The sequence below is a fragment of the Saccoglossus kowalevskii genome, chromosome 4 (genome assembly GCF_978046115.1).
Source record: "Saccoglossus kowalevskii chromosome 4, keSacKowa6.1, whole genome shotgun sequence".
In the NCBI taxonomy this organism is placed as follows: Eukaryota; Metazoa; Hemichordata; class Enteropneusta; family Harrimaniidae; genus Saccoglossus; species Saccoglossus kowalevskii.
The window spans coordinates 37,163,777-37,186,247 of NC_140644.1; positions in this window are offsets into that span (position 1 = coordinate 37,163,777).

The window sequence follows — 22,471 nt, forward strand, 5'->3', positions numbered from 1 at the left end:
GAAAAGTGTTTTCAAATACTTAATGTCAGAACACTTTTGAAATTGCCTTAAGTAGACACACATATAGTAAAGTGTTTATGATCACGACAGGTAGAAAAGTGTCTAAACAGTCACATATTCTACTATCATAACAGTCTGAAAAGTTTGTTCACTAGACACACATTCTGATAAACATATAGAAAAAGTGTTTAACATCGGAACACTTTGAAAAGTCCGTTCACGCAAAACACATACTGAATAGTGTGTGTAACAGAGACACATTTTAAAACGCATTTACACAGATAACATGGTAACAAGCATTAAAATTATCATTTTGGAAAACAAAATATATATCAAATACGGCGTTTTATGAATTTTGCACTACTGTGCGGCAAACATAACATACAATAAAAAATCACATATTCGAGTAAGTATTTAATTCTAAATATAAACATTAATAAGGTAAGTTCGACTATAACATTTAAAAAGACAGACATATATAGTACTTGTAAAAAATATTATCAATCGCAAGAAGAAGGGCCATCAACTTATTCGCAACTGAATAAGTGTGTTTATGTAATTTAAACCTTTCATGAAACTGTAGATGTAATAATTGTAAAAATTGACAGTTCAAAACAAATGAACATTGAAGTGAAACTGAATTGATACTATGTATACATAATTATAGCTTATAGCCTTTTTGAACGTGGGAATGTATACACAATAGTGTAACAGTTGTGGCCTGATGTAGACTTGCTTCTTGTGTCAGTGCGTTACCATCCTGGCGCAATATGTATACGATGTTGCTCTCTGGAGTCAAGAAATAAATTTTACAATTTACATGGTCATACGATGATATATGGAGGATTACGAGTGTAGTCAAGATTTGAACCGAACAACAGTGGCTATGGAGTACTTTGTCTCATGCAGTATTTATTCTGCAGTACAACTCATCAAGAAACAGTAAGTATTGTTGCTTAGTAATATAGACTGCCGATCTAACATATCTGGCCGGTATTGTGAGGGCGCTTACACTGATGACAAGTCTGATAGGATTTCCCGGTAGCACGACTTTCGCGTTCACCGCTCGTTTACGCAATTTATATTTAATTTTTTCAAGATTTTTTCAGACTACATGCAGGCCTATACTGGTCTTGGCTATTCAATTTAATGATATTTTGTTGTTATATGCTTTTTACAAAGTATTCAAATTGTATTTCCAGCAATGATCTATATCATGATTATGTGTTACGCGTATCATGTCACATATTTTGTTACTATCGAATGTTACCTGGTATCGCTGAACTCTATCAGCTTTCACATAAATCTAATACGCTATTGCTGGTACACATTTTTGTAAATTCAAAATTATGTTACATGTTTATGAATTTAAGTGAATTATACTATGCGTAAATATTTTCTTTCCATATTAGGAATCAATTTTAAACACTTATTATCTAGTAGGAACTGTATTTGTCATGTATAATAACTACAATGACAGGCATACCATATTTGCCCAAGACCATTGTTGTAGTGTGGTGATTGAAAAGCAGGTAACGTAAACATTATTACAAATGCATGACATAACCGACATTTTGTTCCTATTTGTTCTCATTTTAGCAATTTATATACATAGGTGTTATATATATACAAAAGAATCACATTTAGTTTTGTAAGTTGGCATGAGTAATGTAATTAAAACAGATATTGTATTCCAAATAGTATTTGTTAGAAATTGTATATTCCTAACATTTTGAAAACTATAAAAAATTGTTATGACAATGATGATATTCTAAACTTGAAATATTATGTTGCACAGCGTTCATGCTGTTGATGTCATCATTTATGTGGGCTCAACACTTTTATTCAAGAATGTCATGTCACAAAGTAATTAAACTGAACAAAAAGGTGAACATATATGTTATATTGTAGCCTGAATGAATAGAAAATATAGGGATTTGCATATAATCCATTGTATATATGCGTTATTATTTATTTATATTCAGTGTATTTTTTAGAAGTAACAATGAAGAAATGAATATCATTTAGAGTGCAGTTCACGAATCATCTGATATGTTATGTCTGGTAAGGTTTAAATTTAACGTGGACAATGTGTGTCTTCATCCACATCTACTTGAAGAACAATTTCAGGCGTTACGTATCTGTTCTGCACGCTATTGGTCAGACTTTAAATTGTTTCAGTGTTCCGACAATATGTAAATAACCACAATGGTATGGTATGTGTTGATTCCTATGTAAACACTTCATATTATTAGTTTAACACGGCATATACTCCTGAATGTGATCAGAATATTTACCTTTTCCCGCACACGATATTTTCAGTTTATGATTTTGAATACCTTATTTACATTACACCATACCTGAACACATTTTAGTTTTCATTTGTTAAAGGCATCGATAATTCATGTTAAGAATCTGAATAAACACTGTAGTCAAGCTGTATTTTTATAAACGAACATTATGAATGCCCAAGGTTATCCACTGATATCACAGGACTATTTAATTGTGAGCATGAAAAGAAAACAACTGTCATTTTGAGTATTGCTCAGTTAGGATTTTCTTTGGCTAGCTGAGCAATTACCACGTTTGTTACGTAACATTAGTATGAAAATTACCGCATTTCAATTTAACATTTACTGTTTTCTACTTTGCCATATAAATGTTACTTTTTTCTTAGTCATTTCAAGAATAATTTGTTATGACTACGTTCAATATTTTGAACTCCAATCGAAGCGTGTTACAGGTCAAACAGGCCATCAGCTTCGGTTTTATTAAAATTGTTTTGCAAAAGAAAACATAAATATAGTTCACAGAATGCAATTAACAAATATTTACGTCGATTTCGTTTTTTTTTGCCTACCTCTGAATCCACGCTATAATTTGATGTAAAAATTGATGCTATCGTTTGTAACTAAATTATACATTATCAATTTTTTGCAGTTGTGGTGGCGTAAAGGTAAGTTAATGCATTATACCACAACATCATTTCAAGCCTTCAGCGGTTGGTCATACATTATTTTTATTTTCTACACAGTTGCGTTAGTAAAATGGTGTTATTACACTCGAATAACGAATAGCAATATACAAGCTAATTACAATAAGGTTACGACCGTGTTTCTCCCAAGATGTCGTGAGTGATGACACTGATGGCAGTAGACGATAGAATAATACGCATTGCTTGTGAAAGGAAAATTATCAGTTGTTATATAGAAGGGTAAACAACATAATGTAAGCTGCCCCAAAGATACACATTATGCAAATATCCAAGAAAAGGTAGCCGTAGTTATTTGTGTTAGCATTTTAAACACTGAATTTGAGCAGCGTCTCATGGTAATTTCGATCTTTTGAAAAATATGATGATGAGCCATGGTCTAAATTCTTCGTTTTATCTTATTTTGAAAAAAAACAAAACAAGTAGAAAATAAAAATTCCCCATCAGAACTGTTGATTACCGGAAAGCACATATGTACCCTGTGTCATCAACATTTGATCAGAGGTACTGGATCAGCGGAAATCCATGGAGCACCTATAAATAGGGTAATTTTTGCAAATTAGGTAACTAGTAAGCACAAACATGTAACTTATCCCTGTGCATGTATTGGTGGAAAAGTTAAATTTTGTCTAATTGAAATGCAATTATTGTAATTAATATGCATGGATTTTCTGTCGAAACAAATTTGGTCTATGTAATATGTAAAAATGTTTCATTCGAATCTGTTTATTTCATTAGAAAAATATGTAAATGCCTAAAATTGGTTTATTAGTATGCGGATTAGGTTATTAATTTTCATATAAAAACAAGTTAGCTCTGTTCATTTTTCCAGAGGATCTATTTAACAAGTTCCACTGAAATATGTTTAATAGTACATGAGAAACAAGTGAAAATGCTTAAATTTGTGTAATTAATATTCACGGAATTTAACTGAACACTGAAAAGGTTTGAGCATTTTCCCGGAGCATCTATGTACCAAGTTTCATCATAGTCTGATAATTATTTCTTGAGATATTAGTGGAACAGTCACACACATTGATGCACTACTCGCAACGACAACGACAATGACTCCGCTTTGCACACGAAAGACAGAAATGGTTTCTCACTCCTCTCAAAAAGGACACTTGTGTTAAACCAATTTAGACTGCTCTAGGTAGTTACTTGCTAAACACCTGACATATTCTTAATCGATTTAAGGGCCAAATGCATCTATGTCTATAATAATGATGTGAATTTGCATGAAAGCAATCAATAAAATTAAAAGATAATTCATGTATTGATGCAGACGGACAGCAGTTAATTTAGTTAAGGCCACGAAACAATCAAGCGTTCGGCAACGTAAACCCAATGCTTGGGCACTCACACCGCAAACGGGTGCACAAAAAACACTCTCAGAACTTTGATTTGTTTTGAATAATTGAATCGATTGTTCAGGGCTTAGACTACTATAGCATAGACCACAGTGAGAGAAGGACTGTGCATGGCTGTACTAACACGTCTATGATTATAGATAGTAGGCAGATTTCAGAGTGAGAACAATAACATTCATACTTCTCAGAACTTTGTAATACTTCAACCGGGTGTGTGTGTTTGTGTGTGATTAGAACTTCTAGCACTTCGGACCTTCCATGCCGTAGTAGGCAGCGCGAAAAAAATAATCATGAAGGTCATATTTTCACATTAGTGTTTTTAACTGATCTCTGTCTCAATATGGAAGAACTCCATTTCCTATTAATTGTTTGCGCTACTGCAACAAAAGGGATGCAAATATCAACATAATGAATGGTGGCGAATGAACATTGCATTGTCTTGTGTTAATCTTAGAAACTTGTAGGCACAGATGAAACCTTTCTCGTTGATTTTGGCAAACACTACTGAGGCTATCTTGATTCCCTTCAGAAAATCCACATTTTAACCAATTTACATGACATTCTATGTTCAATTAATAAATAAATGTGAAAATTTTCGACAAAAATAATAGTCTCGCTACTGTAAAAGTAAATACATTGAAATGTTTGAATGTCAATAATCTATAAATCAAACAAATTTGCATAATGTGAACAATTCTTCCAAAAAGTTTAGCGTTAAATGGACCTTAAATTAAAAATTTTGAATATATTTAGATGTTAATGATTTATTAAGTTTTAAATAAAGTTTTATAACAGAAAGGGACTCAACCGTGTACAACAATCTATTTCTTGGTAAAATTTAAAATGTTTTTATATATGATGAAGTCGCTTAGTTATAAACTCTAAAGTTGTTTCAAAATATGACACAGATTTTCCTTATTTTAAAATCTCTTTAAGTGTATTATGAGACACAATATGTGTTTTCTTATAATGGCAAATGAGTTATTTTACAACATTAATCTTTTAAAATAAAACTTTTAAAGTGTTTATAAGCTTGTCTCCACTTTAAAAAAACGTAAAGTGTTTATTAACTGCACAATTGCGTGAAATGCATATCATTATAACACATGTAGTTAATATTTATGGATGTTTTTATTATCACAACACTTTAAAAAGTGATTTTACTAGACACACATATATTAAAAGTACTTAATGTCAGAACCATTTTGAAAGTGCTTTAACTAGACACACATATTGTAAATTGTTTATGATCACGACAGGTAGAAAAGCGTCTAAACCGAGGACATATTTGTTACCATAACATCTGAAAGGTTTGTTCACTAGACACACATTCTGATAAACACATAGAAAACATGTCTATCATCGGAACGATTTGAAAAGTCTATTCACCAAGACCATTGTTGTAGTAGTGTGATTTAAGAGCAGGTAACGTAAACATTATTACAACTGCATGACATAACGGACATTCAGTTCCTATTTGTGCTCAGTTTAGTAATTTATAAACATAGGTGTTATATATACGAAGGAATCATATTTAGTTTTGTAATTTGGCATGAGTAATTTAATTATAACAGATATTGTAATTCCAATAGTATTTGTTAGAGATTGCATATTAATAACATTTTGAAATATAATAACATTGTTATGGCAATGACGATATTCTAAACTTGAAATAAGCTACTTAGCACATCTGTTCTATTTTTATAGAAGAACCTCGCCAGATAAAAGAAATTCAATTGATAACACAAGATTTACCGTGATTCGTTACACTAAAAACACGAGGGAAATTGGAAACACCGTGTAATAATACATTAATTTCAAATAAGATCTTGATGCAATTTTGTTTATTCAAAACAAATATTCGAGAATGTCATACCAATCAGGTAATTCAACTAAACCAAAATGTGACCATATATTTATATCGTGAATCTATAATTTGTCATATATCGTGTCGCGATTTATTTATATTCAGTGTATTATTCGGAAGCCACCATGAATATCCCAGCTGTGCAAATATTCAGGTAGTTCACATAAATGAAGTGTACATCCGTTCATATTCTGATAAGGTTAAAATAGTTCTTGTGTGTTAGATACTAACCAAAGTAGACTATGCCAAGTCTGGGTTAGCGAATATTACATCAACAGCATGCGTTTATGTATTTTTGTCGTACAAGCACTGTACTATGCTAGATGCTACATACTTTTTTTCACGATGTTGGTCAGACGTGTAATTTTTTCCCCGATATGTAAATAACTAAACTGTAAATAACTGTATCTGGTAGTATTTTGCACAACTGTATGGTACTGTTCAAATCAATTCAAAAGAGTTTGTACTGCAAAGAGATCCTTAATATATGGTGACATATTTTTTTAACATATACTGCCTGCTTTAATGGTGGAAGCATATACTATATTTATCATTATTTCGAGGCAAAGGAACGAAGTTGTGTTAAATGCATATCTAGTTAAATAACTGAGACATTGTCATAATGTTAAGAAAGAAAGGAAAGCAGCAATCAAAATCTCTTTACACTTTTGAATTCTTTCCTTCATAGTAGCGCACTTTTATTTTCATTGATTAAAAAGTTAGAAACCTTTTATGTTGTTTTATTGTGATGATATATTTTCACTAAACTGTCTTAGCCTCTGACAATGGCAGAGCTCAACTGAAAACTTTTGAAATAAGCAGGCAATCAGAAAAGATTGTTATTAGTTTTGTACTGTCTCTAATTTCACAGCTCTCATATAAACAGCGACACCACATGCCTCCCGTATTAACAAATAGACGTTCGTGTCCATAACAAAATACATTTACCATATACAAAATGGTGTACCACTGGTGTGTTCTATCCATGTATGAAAGCTCATAGATGTCAGCGATACTATGGAAACACTCGATGCTTACAAAATCAATGACGATCAATTTTTAGTTTTGATACAATAAACATAAATAAACGGTTCAGTACCCAAAGACTGTTTTGATATTTTAAAATATCAATAATATTGGTAATTAATAAAAAAAAATATATTTATCATTTCATTGACCACAATTTTTGCTATTTTAAATTATATTATAACTCGATGAAAAAGTAAAAAAATAATACAAAACAAAATAAAGAAAATCTCAAATAAAATCACTATCATTTAAATTGAAGAATAACAATTAGTAGAAAAAAAATATTCTGAATGTGAGTATTGTGATTTACACATGTAAATTTCTAAAAAGTGAACAACGTAAGTTGAACTGAGCGGTAGCCTTTATTTTTTAAAAAAAACAGCAATTGATAATGAATAAATGAAATCATTTGAAGCAAAACATTATTTTTGCCAAAGATAAATATTGAGACAAGCTCCATGGCATGTAAAGAGACCAGTTTGCGTACTGCGTTGTCGTTGGAGTTCAAAATTATAGATGATGTCCGACATTAAGGGACTATGTTTTTATAAATAATGAGGAAATATGGGCTTGAAGAGGGTAAAGCATTGTTGTTCCAAGAGTAGCATTGCGAAATGTACAATGTTAAGATATTCATTTCAGATATATAAAGTTCAGATATTATATAATCCAGTGTACAGTAAGTAGGTAGGAATATACTTTAGCGGCAAGTGTGCGGTGATGCTATGGCTTGTTGTATAGTACTAAAAGACTGTGTAATCATTATGAGTGTCACTGTAATAATATACTCTATCATTAACACGCTCTTAGTAATATGACTCATTATTTGAAACATCCATAATGTATTTTGAGTGTAATTTAGAATACACATTGCCTCTTTATTAGTTATTGTATTGTATTAGAATAATTGATAGATCTGAACATACTTTCATTGTCAATTTCATTCACAATAAATATGTTTTTCTAGTTTATTCACAATAGCTATTTGTATTTATACAGTTGTTTAAATTACACTGCTGTCACAATGAATTATAATTTTCATTCACACAAATCCACGCACAAGCAATGTAATGTACTCAAGCATGTAAATTGATCGAGGTCAGCGGTACTATAGAAACGGACGATGCCAACTCAAAATTTAAACATTACAGTCACATTTGATTCCCATGTATAAACACAATTATATACACTATCCCAATAACTAACATTTATTTCACTTCGACATATATTTAATGAAATGCAGAATATTATAATTGCTGTCTGATTTATGAATGGCAGAGAATGTTGTCCCGGTTTATGAACCACTAAAAATATGAGACATTATTTCTGTGTTTATGAGACAGGGATTATGCATCAAAATACAACTCAGTGCTTTGAATACATCAGTAGTTATTAAGGTACAACATTAGGAGTAACTCAGAGCATGTGAAATATACTAGTATTTAGGTTATGGAGTGAAATACATACATTTACACTTTATATATGTTTCCTTTTAGCTACGATGATATGGGGCAAAGTGAAAATCAAACACATATTGTTGTGATATAGTTTCCATCCAGGAATACAATTAAAAAAAGATTCATCACCAAAAAAATATCAAGTCATATATATTTTAACACTGTTATTTGGCAGGGAAATGCAACATCTGGTTAATCTAATATTTCGGATATTAGTACCGGATTCGAATTAACATACACTATGAAATGTCTGAGTGATAATATTCAAATTAATTATATGGTTGAAATGTGTTATCTTTGTGCTAAAGTGGATCGGTGGCAATATAGGATTAAAGTATTCACAAATCTTGGCGCCATTGCAATATAATATTTCTGTCATACCGTGTGTTGACATATGTGCTACCAATGTTGTCATCTTAGATATACAGAAAAAAAAATCATCTAAAATGCTTTACATGTTTGTTATCATAGAACTACTTGATACAATAATCATGTTTTATTTACGTATCAAATGCGCAAACAAAAAAAACGTTCAGTAATACTGACTGTTTAATTTATTGTTATGGTTAGCATTATGTTGATATTAACCTAAAAAATTCAAAAGAAATACATAAAATAAAATAAAATAAAATAACTTGCCTTATAAAAAACACAATTTGTGTGAAAATAGTAAAATGTTGAAAAACTTACATAAAAGGTGAAAGTACTCAAGACAAAGTCAACTTCAATACTAAAAAACAATGATAGTAAATGTGAATTCATCATTTGTAACTATACTGTAATAAATATATAATCATAATTAAATGTATTGACAAATAAATCATACCTATGGAGAATAACAATTAAATTATATTTACATGAATACATTTGAATTGATTGACGTTGCAAACAATGTACCAATGTTTTGAAGTATGGTAGTGACCTTTAATATTGCGATAGACTTGATTTAAATATCTAGAATTATCCAATACGTTTATGAATATTCTGTCAATCGAAATTATTTTGAGACATTAGTTATCAGCTATATATAACATATACTGTATAATTATGAAAGCTAGGTATCTTTGAATGTGTGAACGTTAAGTACTGTCTTTCAGACTTATGTGAAAAGTGCTGCCAAACCAAAGACTGAAAATTGTATGCTTTTGTGCCATCTTCATCGTCATATACCATTGTTTAAAAGAAAATAATCATTTTTTACTTGTATTCGTGAATATAGTGTATTCAACATTGTATAGCCGAAGACATTGTTGCCAATCATGAAACACATGTTAATTTTCTGAAAAATAAACATGATACTCCTTAGTTTAACGTAAGGGGATTTGTAGAACAATAATCACTTATACACAACTCTATCAAGTAATTTCTCTCGAATCGGCGATTCCAGGTTCGATTATTTATACCTCAACGCAAATGCCATGGAGTCACTAAATACCGAGGCTTAATAATAAATCTACACATTCAACACCCGAAACAATCTCAAGTAGGTTGGCTATGGCAAGTTTATATTATTTTTTATAATTCTTATTTTTAAAAAGAGGTTTACGGTATCAAACACAAATTTTACATACATTTATTGTGCAATTTTATTATAAAACTGCCATTATAACGATGACCTTAATGCTATATGCTATTCTAAAGATGAAATAATCCACATAACATGTAAACTAATATGCTATTATAGTACAATACCATGACAAATCAAGATGTAGATTGTGGAAAAATTCCCCTCTCCCAAAATTTCTGACTGTTTTTTTTTTATGAATGAACGTGATTCAGATACGAATTCCGATTGCTGATTCACATTTGGGTTGCACATTCTTCTTCAGATTGCCAATTTAACTTTCTTTACCAAGCACACCTACCATTTACCATATATTGAAGATAATATTTTGTAATCGTAGTCCTAAATAACTATTAAAAATAGCTAGACGTTTCGAGCAATGGCTCTTTATCGATAGCATAGAAGCAAGTGTGATAACGCACAGGTAGAACATAGAAACGTAAGAACGCGCATGAACTATAAGTTAGAATCACAAAAAATTCCACAATAGAACAAATACCGCGCCTTAGGTAGTGAGCTCAACAAATGAGTTGAACTGTTTGTTAATACCATGGGGTTCTTTAGTTCCAAGGCGGAATATAGTTTCCTCCTCGACACGCCTGAGCTGATTTACGTTGCCATTGACAACACATACACCAGAAATAGACATATCTGTAATATTATGTCCACTAGAATTAAAATGAAGTGAAACCGGATAATAACGATTTTTCTGTCTAGTTTGCCGTAGATGCTCAGCAAACCGATCACCCAGTCGACGAACTGTAGAACCAATATAAAGTTTCCCGCATCTAATACATGAAATGCAATATACAACATTCATAGTGATACAACTGAACGGATATTTGACCTCAACATCTCCCTTGGGACCAAATATACGATTAGTGTCTGTAATAAAAGGACAAGTATTACACCTAGGACGATTACACGGGACAGAACCATATTTCTCAGGGTCTCCCGTTTCACCCGTATGCACCAATAACCTCCTTAAATTAGTGTCACGGCGCCAAGCAGTAGTATTGAGCCTTAGGTAATGACACTAATTTAAGGAGGTTATTGGTGCATACGGGTGCTACATTCTTCCATAATAAAGATACCCTAAACGCCATGAAATCACTATGCAAATTAGTCACGTGTTCATTTAGTAATTATATGATCTAAGATTTGTCATATTGGATTAATTCTGGACTGTACATGTATATGGTTGTATTCAACATAACCTGTTAGCTTGGAAAACACATTTATGATAATAATGTAATCGCTGTAAAATATTATTTGGACATATATTATTTAAATAATAACACATGCTTGTAAGCGTAATATCACGATTTGTTGCCTGCCCAAGGGATGGTGGTAATGACCATAATATTGATGATGCCAGAGCCGAATAACCATGTGTTATTTATTTTATCACATCGAACAGACATCCGACATGAATATCACAGCTACCATACACCACTCACACCTGCTCTACCACAAAATAACAACACTTACATTTGAAGTATGCAATATTTCATTTTAATTATTATAACAAGTTTCACTTTACTCAATAACATACATACATTGTTTGCTGAAAAACAAACGAAATACAATCAGTAAATGTTATTTGCAGCCATGGATACTCCTTTTAGTTGAACCGTATTTCAGCAGTGTGAATCACTCAAATTATCTAGAATAACATTTTTAAAATGAATTGAGAAATTCTCAAACGCAAGTTATTTGATCACTCTACAGATAAAAATGTCAGAGTGCCGTGGAAATGACTGAAATTACCTTCTCGCGAACGTGCCACACCTATAACAAGCCACACAGCTTTAGAGCGTTTTTCGGTTAGCATCGGCGTGGAATACGTAGAAATGCTCACAGCGTAGAACGCGCTGCAATGACCATGACTGTGACGTTTCAGTGGCGGCTTTGCCGTACATTTTTGCTCCATATAAATAGAACCCTAAACATCAAAACAGAGTATATAACTTAATATCCATTCTGGCACGTTCACTGTCTATTTCAGATTGCCAAATTTCCCTCAAAACCCTGAACGAAACCCCGAAAACAACAGCGACCGGAGCAGCACCAGTGCTGCGAACGACAATATGTTATGTGCAGTATGGTTGCACAGTAGTTTCAGTGACGTCATCCATGTGATGTACCTATGTAATATCCACTTGGCGGGCAATATACCATTTAATAACCATTTTTATTCAATGTCATGTGACCGAATCTCAACCAATCACAGCATGCGTAACAGCAGTGAGATGTAGTGGGGATGTATACTATATTTGCCGTTTTTAAGTTCATGATACTGAATAACGTTTCTCGTTTAAAAAAAAAAATACTGGTGATGACCTGTTCTTTGCTTGAACTAGAAGGCTATTATGGCTAGCTTTGAGATACTATGTGAACATAGATGTAGCTTAAATTCACATGAAGCGTTGGAATGTACACACAATGTTGTAAAAATAATGGCCTGAATTGTATCTCATGTCAGCGCTTTACCATTCTGCCCGAATATGTTGCTCTCTGGTTTCAAGTAATACATATTGGAATTTACATGGTGCGATGATGATTTATAGATGATTCGTGCAATCAAGGAAAGACTTGAACTGAAAAATAATGCTTTTGTGACATGATTGAGATTCTAGTATGACATCGGCATCAGCATCGTGTTTTCAATTTGATTTGTTTGTAAAGTCTTTTGATATTAAGTAATCTATATAATAATCATACATGCATAATATAGGTATCACCAGTCTAATAACAATGTGAACAATGTGAACTTTATATGTTTACACACCAACGACCTATTCAATTTTACATAACAAGGAAGGCTCCACATGTTCAGTTCTTTCAAGTGAACTTACTCCACCTACTCTTACTCATTCTGCATTCTGCAATACAAATCATTAATAAGTACTAACTATTTTACTTAGTAATATATTGATTAAGGCCATTTTATCTCGTTCAACTTTCAAACGAAAGGTAGTTTTTATTTTGGCAATTTCTATTTTATGCCATTTTTGCAGTTATTATTTGTTTTTACAAAGTATGCAAATTGTATTTACAGGAATGATGAATAACATGACCAGTTTTTACACGTATCATGCCACATATTGTGTTACTATTGAACGTTTTCATGGTATCGCTGACCTGTCAGCTTTCACATGAATCTAATACGATATTGCTAGTACACATTTTTGTAAATTCAAAATTATGTTAAATGTGTATGTTTTTAAATGAATTTACCATCTGTGAATATATTGTTAACGTTTCTAAATCTAATACAATTTTCGTGACAATGATGAAAGTCCATGCTATAATACGCTTTTGTTTTCATGAATTTCAAATAATATCTTGATGCAATATTGTTTATCAAAAACAAATATCCCAAAATATCATACCAATCAGATAATTTAACTGAACCAAAAGTTGACCATATATTTATATCGTGAATTTATAATTTGTCATATATAGTGTTATGATTGATTTATATTCGGTAGCCGCCATGAGGATCCCAGCTGTGCAAAATTCAGGTGGTTAACATATTCTGGTAAGGTTAAAATAGTACTTGTGTGTTAGACTCTAACCAATGTTAAGTCTGATTTAACTAAAAATACGTCAACAGCATGCGTTTATGTATTTTTGTCGTTCAAGCACTGTGCTATTCTAGATGCTACATAACTTTACGTTGATGGACAGACATGTAATTCTTAATATGTAATTAACCAAACTGGTATATGCCGTAACCCATTTGTTCTGAACGGCACCTATCCATAGGGAAATACAGATGGTACTCTTAAATGTGATTCATTGTATTTGCTCCGTAGACTAATTGTAGAAATCCCCACTACGCCTTGCTTGGATAGTTTTTTTGCTTGGTAATAGTCGTTTATGATGTCATTTTAGAATCAATTTACTGCAAATGTAACTGTATTTAACAGTATTTTGCAGCATTGAATGGAGCAATTAAAATCTGAAAAAAAGTTTGTACTGCGAACAGACCCTTAATATTTTGTGACATACATTTGTAAACATGTACTGCCTGCTTTAATGTTGGAAGTATATACTATATTTCTCTTTATTTCGAGTCAAAGGAACGAGGTTGTGTTAAATGCATGTCTAGTTCAATAACTGACCATGGCCAATCAGACATTGCAGCAATACGAAAGAAAACAAATAAAGCAGCATTCCACATCATTTTAATATTCTGATTTATTGTATTTAGTGTATATACTTCATGTGATTCGTAACCTTTTCTTTTCATTGATTAAAAAGATAGAAACCTTATATTGTGTTATTCTAATGATATATTTTCACTAAACAGACTTAGCACCTGGCAATTGCAGAGCTCAACGGAAAAAAATAAATAAAATAAGCATGAAACAAGAGAAGATTGTTATTTGTTTTGTACTGACTCTAATCTCATTGTTCTCATATACAGAAGGACAGCACATGCCTCCCGTATTAACAAATAAAAGTTCGTGTTCATACCGAAACAAATTTAGCATATACAAAATTATGTACCAGCGGTGTGTCCTATCCATGTATGAAAGCTCATAGAGGTCAGCAGTACCATGGAAACATTCGATGCTTACACAATATATGACTATCAATTTTTTCAGTTTTCAGTACCCAAAGACTGTTTTGAAATGTTCATCACATTGATAATTAATACAAATTCATATTGATCATTCCTTTAACCACTTTTTTCTTTGTCTTTTAAGTAATATTATAACAACATGAGTAGAATAATAATACAAAACAAAATAAGGATAATCTAGTGTTTAAATTTAAGAATAACAACTAGTAGGAACAATATTCCGAAAGTTAGTATTGTGATATACACATTTAAATTTCCGAGTTGAACTGAGCAGTAGCTCTAATTTTAAAAATTTAATGGTAGCCATAGCGCAGACCGATACCAGCAGTTGATAATGAATGCATAAAATCATTTGAGTAAAACCATTCTTTTTACATAAAGTAAATTTTGACAGTGTACAGTAAGTAGGTCAGAAGACACTTTAGCGGCAAGTGTGTGGTATTGATATGGTTGTTGTATAGCACCAAGATATGGTGTAAACATTATAAGTTTCAATGTAAAATACACTATATCACCTAACACGCTCTCTGTATCATGATTCATTTTTTTGAAACATGGAAAAATGCATTATCAGTGTAATTTTGAATACATAATGCCTCTTCATTAGTTTTTGTATTGTATTATATTGTATTGTATTAGAATAATTGATATATCTGCAATATACTATCATTGTCCATTTCATTCACAATAAATATGTTATTTCCAGTGTTTTCACAATAACCAATTGTATTTATATTTGTTGAAAATTATCTATGTCGTAAACAGCTGTTTAAATTACACTGCTGTCTAAATGACCTACAATTTTCATTCACACAAATTTATGCACAAGCAATGTAATGTACGCAAGCATGTACATTGATCGAGATCAGTGGGACTATAGAAACGGACGATGCCAACTCAAAATTTAAACATTACAGTCGCAATTGATTGTCATGTATAACACAGTTGTCTATATTATCCTAATAACTAACATTTATTTCACTTCGACATATATTTAATGAAATGCAGAATATTATAATTGCTGTCTGATTTATGAATTGCAGAGAATGTTGTCCCGGTTTATGAATCACTAAAAATATGAGACATTATTTCTATGTTTACGAGACAGGGATTATGCATCAAAATACAACTTAGTACTTTGAATACATCAGTAGTTATTGAGGTACAACGTTAGGTGTAACTCAGAGCATGTGAAATATATTAGTATTTCGGTTATGGAGTTAACTACAAACATTTATTCTTTATATATGTTTCCTTTTAGCTACGATGATATGGGGCAAAATGAAAATCAAAAATATATTGTTGTGATATAGTTTCCATCCAGGAATACAATTCAAAAAATTCTCATCTTCCAAAAAATAGCATGTTATATATATTTTAACACTGTTATTTGGCAGGGAAAGGCATAATATGGTTAATCTAACATTTCGGATATTAGTACCTGATTCGAATTATCATACAGTATAAAATGTCTGAGTGAGTAGGCACATTTCTCCACAAAATATTCAAAATGTATTATCTTGGTGTTAATGTGGATAGGTGGCCATATAGGATTAAAGTATTCATAAATGTGGGCGCCATTGCAATACGATATTTCTGTCATACTTGTGTTGACATATGTGCTACCAATGTTGTCATCTTCAGAAAGAAAAATCATCTAAAATGCTTAACAATTATTTTTCTTTCATAGAAATACTTGATACAATGATCATGTTTGATTTACGTATCAAATACACGAACCAACAATCCGTTCATTAATACTGACTGTTTAATTTAATTTAATTTAATTTATTATGGTTAGCCTTATGTTGGTATTAACCTAAAACAATGGTCCTCACATAAACGATTTAATTGCATTTTATTAAAAAATGAAAGTGAATTGTGATTAGGATATAATCACAATAACATGGTATCATTTAGTTTGCAATCGATGATTTCCATAGTACCAATGACCTCGAACACAAATTTTACAATTTTTTATTGTGTAGAAATTTTATTAAATTGTCATGGTTACGATGACCTTAATGCTATTCAAAAATTGAAATAATCCACTTAGCATATAAATATTTATTTTCATCGGTAAAATAATATGCTATTTCATTACAATACCATATCAAAACAGCACACTGTATTTCTATTGGATAGAAAATACAGAGATTTGCATATAATCCATTATATATCTGTGTTGCAATTTATTTACGTTCACTGTATCCTTCGGAAGCGACCACTGTTTAACATAGATATGTAATGTATGCAAATCCATTCCGGTAAGTGTTCTAGAAACAACAGTATTTTAGTAGTAATAACAAATCTACATTATGTATTCGAATTATAAATATTATCGTTGATGTGTTAAATGTGTACAGACACTGCAGTTTTATGCAATTTGATTCAGATTTTCTTCAATATGCAAATAATGTTGATTATTTACCATACCATTCAAATATCCCTAGGTAACCACGGCACGTTCTCCAAAATGTGAAGTACTTGCGTTTTAATATAATCCGTCATACATTGCTGTGATTGATTTATGATTGTGTAATATTCTGAAGCCGCCAAGAATATCCCAGCTGTGCAAGTATCCACGTTGTTCACACAAATGCAGTGTACATTCAATCATTTTCTGGCAATGTTTAATAATATGTATTGTGTATTGGTCTTGTATACTATAACTACGGTATACTATGATTAGTATGGGTCAATTTCAACAGCATCCATTTCTGTATATCAGCTGCATTCATGTATTTTTGTCGAACAAAAACTGTGCTATTGTAGATGCTACATATCTTTTTCATCGCTGTAGAACAGACGTGTAATTTTTTAATCAAGATGTAGATAACAAATCTGATTTGTAATGTAATTCACTTTGCCTGAACTCACGTACCTGGGAAGCACATATAGTAATTATAAATGTGATTAAAGCATTGGCTGTGTATACCATTTGTAGACAGTTCCACTCCGCCTTGCTTTGATAGATCTCTTTTATTTGGTAATAGTCGTTAATGATGTCATTTTAGAATCAACATGCACAACCTGACTGCATCATGAATAGTAACTGTATCTGGTAGTATTTTGCAGAACTGCATTGCAATATTCATATGTATCGCTATTTAGTTACGGCCGTCGTATCTTTATGGTGGATTATATAGGTAAGTATCCGTTCTATTAATGCATAAAAACATTTCCAAATAAAAAAAGTTGTAATATTTGAAAAAATAATAGTTAGTCACTGAACCATATACTATCACACTCTAGCATGAGTAGATACATTTGTGAGATGTTGGTAATCTAGCCGTCCATTCTCAGTGTCTTTTTATTTGAAGTTGTCACAAATACAAACAAAAACGAAAACGAAAAACTGCATTAAAAGCTCCACCTCAAGTAATATCGTGAGTACTTGACTGTTGCTATATACAAATTAATTTGTAGGAAAAATAATTCATTTTCTAATTTTACAATCCATATTTTAAATTTAAATCTGTTTCAAGACATTCTAAACATTTATTTTAGAAGCTTAACACTGCAACGTATAGATTAGGTGTCACTGTTTGCTCCCAATTCAAATAAAATTATTGCAAGGAATAATTGAGGACAATCTTGTTCAGTTTTATTAATATTAATTAAATATTCATAAACTGTTTTGATACAAAAAGCACATTTCACCTATTTTTTTCGCTTCATTCGCTATGTACATTTTTAAATTCATTTTACTACTATTCCAAGCTTTAAGTAAAACAAATCTACGATAACAAAAATTCAAAACAGAAAAAGATCATTAATAACTAACGCTTCAAATGACATATTTAATGTACGTGAGGCGTGATATATAGATAAATACGAGCTTGTCAGAACGAAAGCGAAAACAAAAGTATATTCTTTGACATTTTTTTAAATAGCTTTATAGCCTTTCCCATCTTTTTTGGCATTCACGATGCTCATGCCGAGGTCATTGCTGAGTTCCTTTGTTTTTGCCATGGGGCATACGGAAGATACCATTATTGCACTTGATTTTGTACTCTAGAACAATAGCATTCCAGAACTCACTTACCACCTTGGAAATTATTCAGACTGGCCTACACAACTTTACATGTGAACAAAACAACATGCAGAATGTCTGAAGCATTTGCATAGCAAATGGATATGGCCAAATGGCATGCTTTAACAAAGGTTATGAATCATTTTGAGTAAGTTAGAAAACAAATAAAGTAATATACTTTTTGTTATGCAAATGATGGTGTACAAAGCCCATTCAGAAGTTTTACCTTTCAAGTAAATGTATCCAACTAAAGCGAAAAAAAATGTTGTATCCACCTGTCGTTTTCCAGAAAAAACACAAAACATTGAAATTTCAGTAGGGGTATGAATAATTTAGTTTTTTAACAGTAAATCTTGTTCAGTGTACCATTTATTCCCCGACAACTACATATTGTCTAAACAATGACACAGCAGCCAATAAAGATATCTTTCACCCACCACAAAAATTGTATCCATAATTGAACAACAAAGAATGCACCAAATATCAACCTGCACCCTGAAATAAAAAAATAGCATATTAAATTCAAACTATGCAAACATCCTAAAAACCTCCCAATACACCCTACAGCATTATTGGTTCCTGTACTTATTCCAATGTATGTGCAACATGTTTAATAATTAGCTACACGTGACTCATCAATTTGTTGTCCAACCAACCAACCAACCACTCATTTTATGTATTGTTGAGTGGAGCGCAATTTACTAAAGACATATACATTTCTGAGGAAATTAATATTACAGGAAGCGAATACCAAGTTATACCTAGGATTAAAGAACTTGCTTTTGCTAAATGTCTTTGGAGGTATGAAGGGAAATTAAGAAAAATGTAGCTACTGTATTAAAAACATATCTTCATTTCACATACAAAGCAATGTATTATTAAATTGTTAAAATATATCTTATTTTGACCGTATTGAGTGTTTTGTTTTTTTATTGTTTTTTTTTTACAGAAAGCACACTTCCAGTACAACAAATGGCAATGATTGTTTTAAATAGCTTCGGTTTAACAATTATAAATATACATTGAAATAACGACCAAATGTGATGACCAACAATAAAGTTAAAACAATTGCTGGATGTCTCTTCCTGCAACAGCACTTAGTACATTTACAGTTATTCATTGTAAGATACACACATAAACTAATGGCAATTAAATTATCGAGAAGGGTTTGATGATGTTTGTTGAATTTAGAATTCCCTATATGTTGTCTTTTTTCAGAATAGTAATTTAGCGTAACTTTCAAAAACTTAAAATCAGAAGACATTTTTTTTCAAACTGGAAAGTCATTGTTTACATAATTATCACGTTACCACAAAAATGGCGAACCTTGATAACTGACTCAATCCGCGATTGCGAGACCACACTGCTGAATGTCTGGTTGAAATTTTCTAATTGTGTCTGATAACGAATTATTTCAAGCGCGAGTGTGCAAATTATAGAAAACAACTGTCATGTTAAGTCCCGTACTGCAAGAGCTTTCGGAAGGCTGGCTTCTATAGTAATGCAAACTAACAATAAGGGATAATCCAATAACAAACATTACTGACTCTTTGCAAACGTTTACTTATTGTGACAACACAAACTGAATATTGACAAGTGATTGTGACAGAGACACATTTTATAATGTATTTTCACCTGGTAAAAAACATTGTCATTAAAAATATCGCTTTGGAAAACAAAATATATCAAATACGGCGTTTTATTAATAAGCACGTTGCATTATTGTACAACAATCATAACATATGATAAACAAATTACATATTGAAGTAAATATTTATTCCTAAATATAATCATTAATAAAGTAAGTTCGACTATAACATTAGAAAAAGAAAACATATATAGTTTTTGTAAAACAAATGAATAATGACTGAAACAAAAAATAACATCTTTATATCCTTTCCTCACTGACATAAATGAAAGTGTGTCATTTTTGTCTTAAATGTAGTCTCTCTGGACACATCAAATTCCTTGGAAAAAAATTGTGAACAAATGAAAAATCATTACTTTCATTAATTGCGATCACATTAGCACTCAATGCTGGAATCTGCATGTCCGCACTAAATTTATTTATTTCATTCGTATTTCACTTTTCTATCTATCAAATGCTTTGATTGCTCATTTTCAACACTTTTAAAATCACCGTCTAAAACGGGAGAGTGGTATTTTAAAACTATATTAACCGAACAATTCCGAACATCTTGTCGGCTTCGTTCTTTTCTTCCAATCGTATAATTCCACCATTGAATGATCGTGCACACGACACAAGTTACCAGTCACTTGAACGCGCAACATATAACAGTGTTTATTGTGAACACCATCGTTTACGACAAGTATCTCAAAATGTTAGTAAAGAAGTAACAATCTAAATTATTGTTTTATATTGTATTAATAACATTTCTAATTACTAGTTAATTGGTTATGTATTATTAAAGGCTTTTCGCGTAAACTTTTCTAAAATTTTAACAGGTGTGTGGTAATCTTCCCTTTGAATTCAAGATCAAGGTATTTCCAATAGAATAATACATATAAAGAAATTGAATATACTGATTAGATCACATGGAATTAGCGTATGTCTAGCGCGGGGGTATCCAGCTTACTAACTCGAGCATTGATATCAACAACGTGCATATTTAATTGCATCGCTTATTCAACTTGTGACAGGCACATGGTATGTGCGCTCTCAAAATATGAGAATATATAAAGTTGTTTATTATTGAAAATACTAAAATCAATAAATTCATCGCAGAATGCACAGTATGTTTGCCAACAATGGTGAAGTATGTGGGCATTTGTTCAATAAATATGCTGCATTCAGTCGCCATTATGTATTGTGTCTACTATAGATGCATACCGTAGACGCCATGCAACGTTTTAGTTTGAATTTGATTTAAGATGCGTCAAACTGAAACGGGTTGGAAGAAAAGTGTTTTGGTTACTCTTATGAACTTGTGTACATGTCGTACACAAAAACATTTAAAAAATCATGCTTAGTCGTGTGTGGTCTCGTGAAGCATTGTATGCGTATTTGTTTTAAGAAGTGCTTAAAAATAAATATTCTCATGAACACTTTGCACAACATACATAGCCTGGTTTTGGATTGTTGTTTGAGGCGATTTTGCTTTCTGAAGTGTTTCAAACAGATTTAGTTGAAAATGTTTGAATCACATGTGATAGTGCACTTATGTGATTGGAACTACACTACTGTGCATTAATATTAATGCAGAGTATCAAAATCTGTTAGACTATGACACTACTTAATTTACCACGAGTCTCGATTTATAGTTGTACTTATGTTAGTAAAATCATATAAGTGTACATACAATGAATTCTTCAGCAACCTGGTGCTTAGCATAAAATTCTTTTCATGACTCATCTAAGTATGCATTGAATTAATTCACTTTCGGTGATTGTCTAGTTGGCATATATACCACAATGTTTACTTACGAGTCTCCAGACTTTCCACTCATTTTTTTTTAATACTGCTTGCATAAATTTGGACGAACTTGTAAATAAATGTCCTACCAATAAACACTTCAATGACACAGTGTTTTATTTTGAGTGT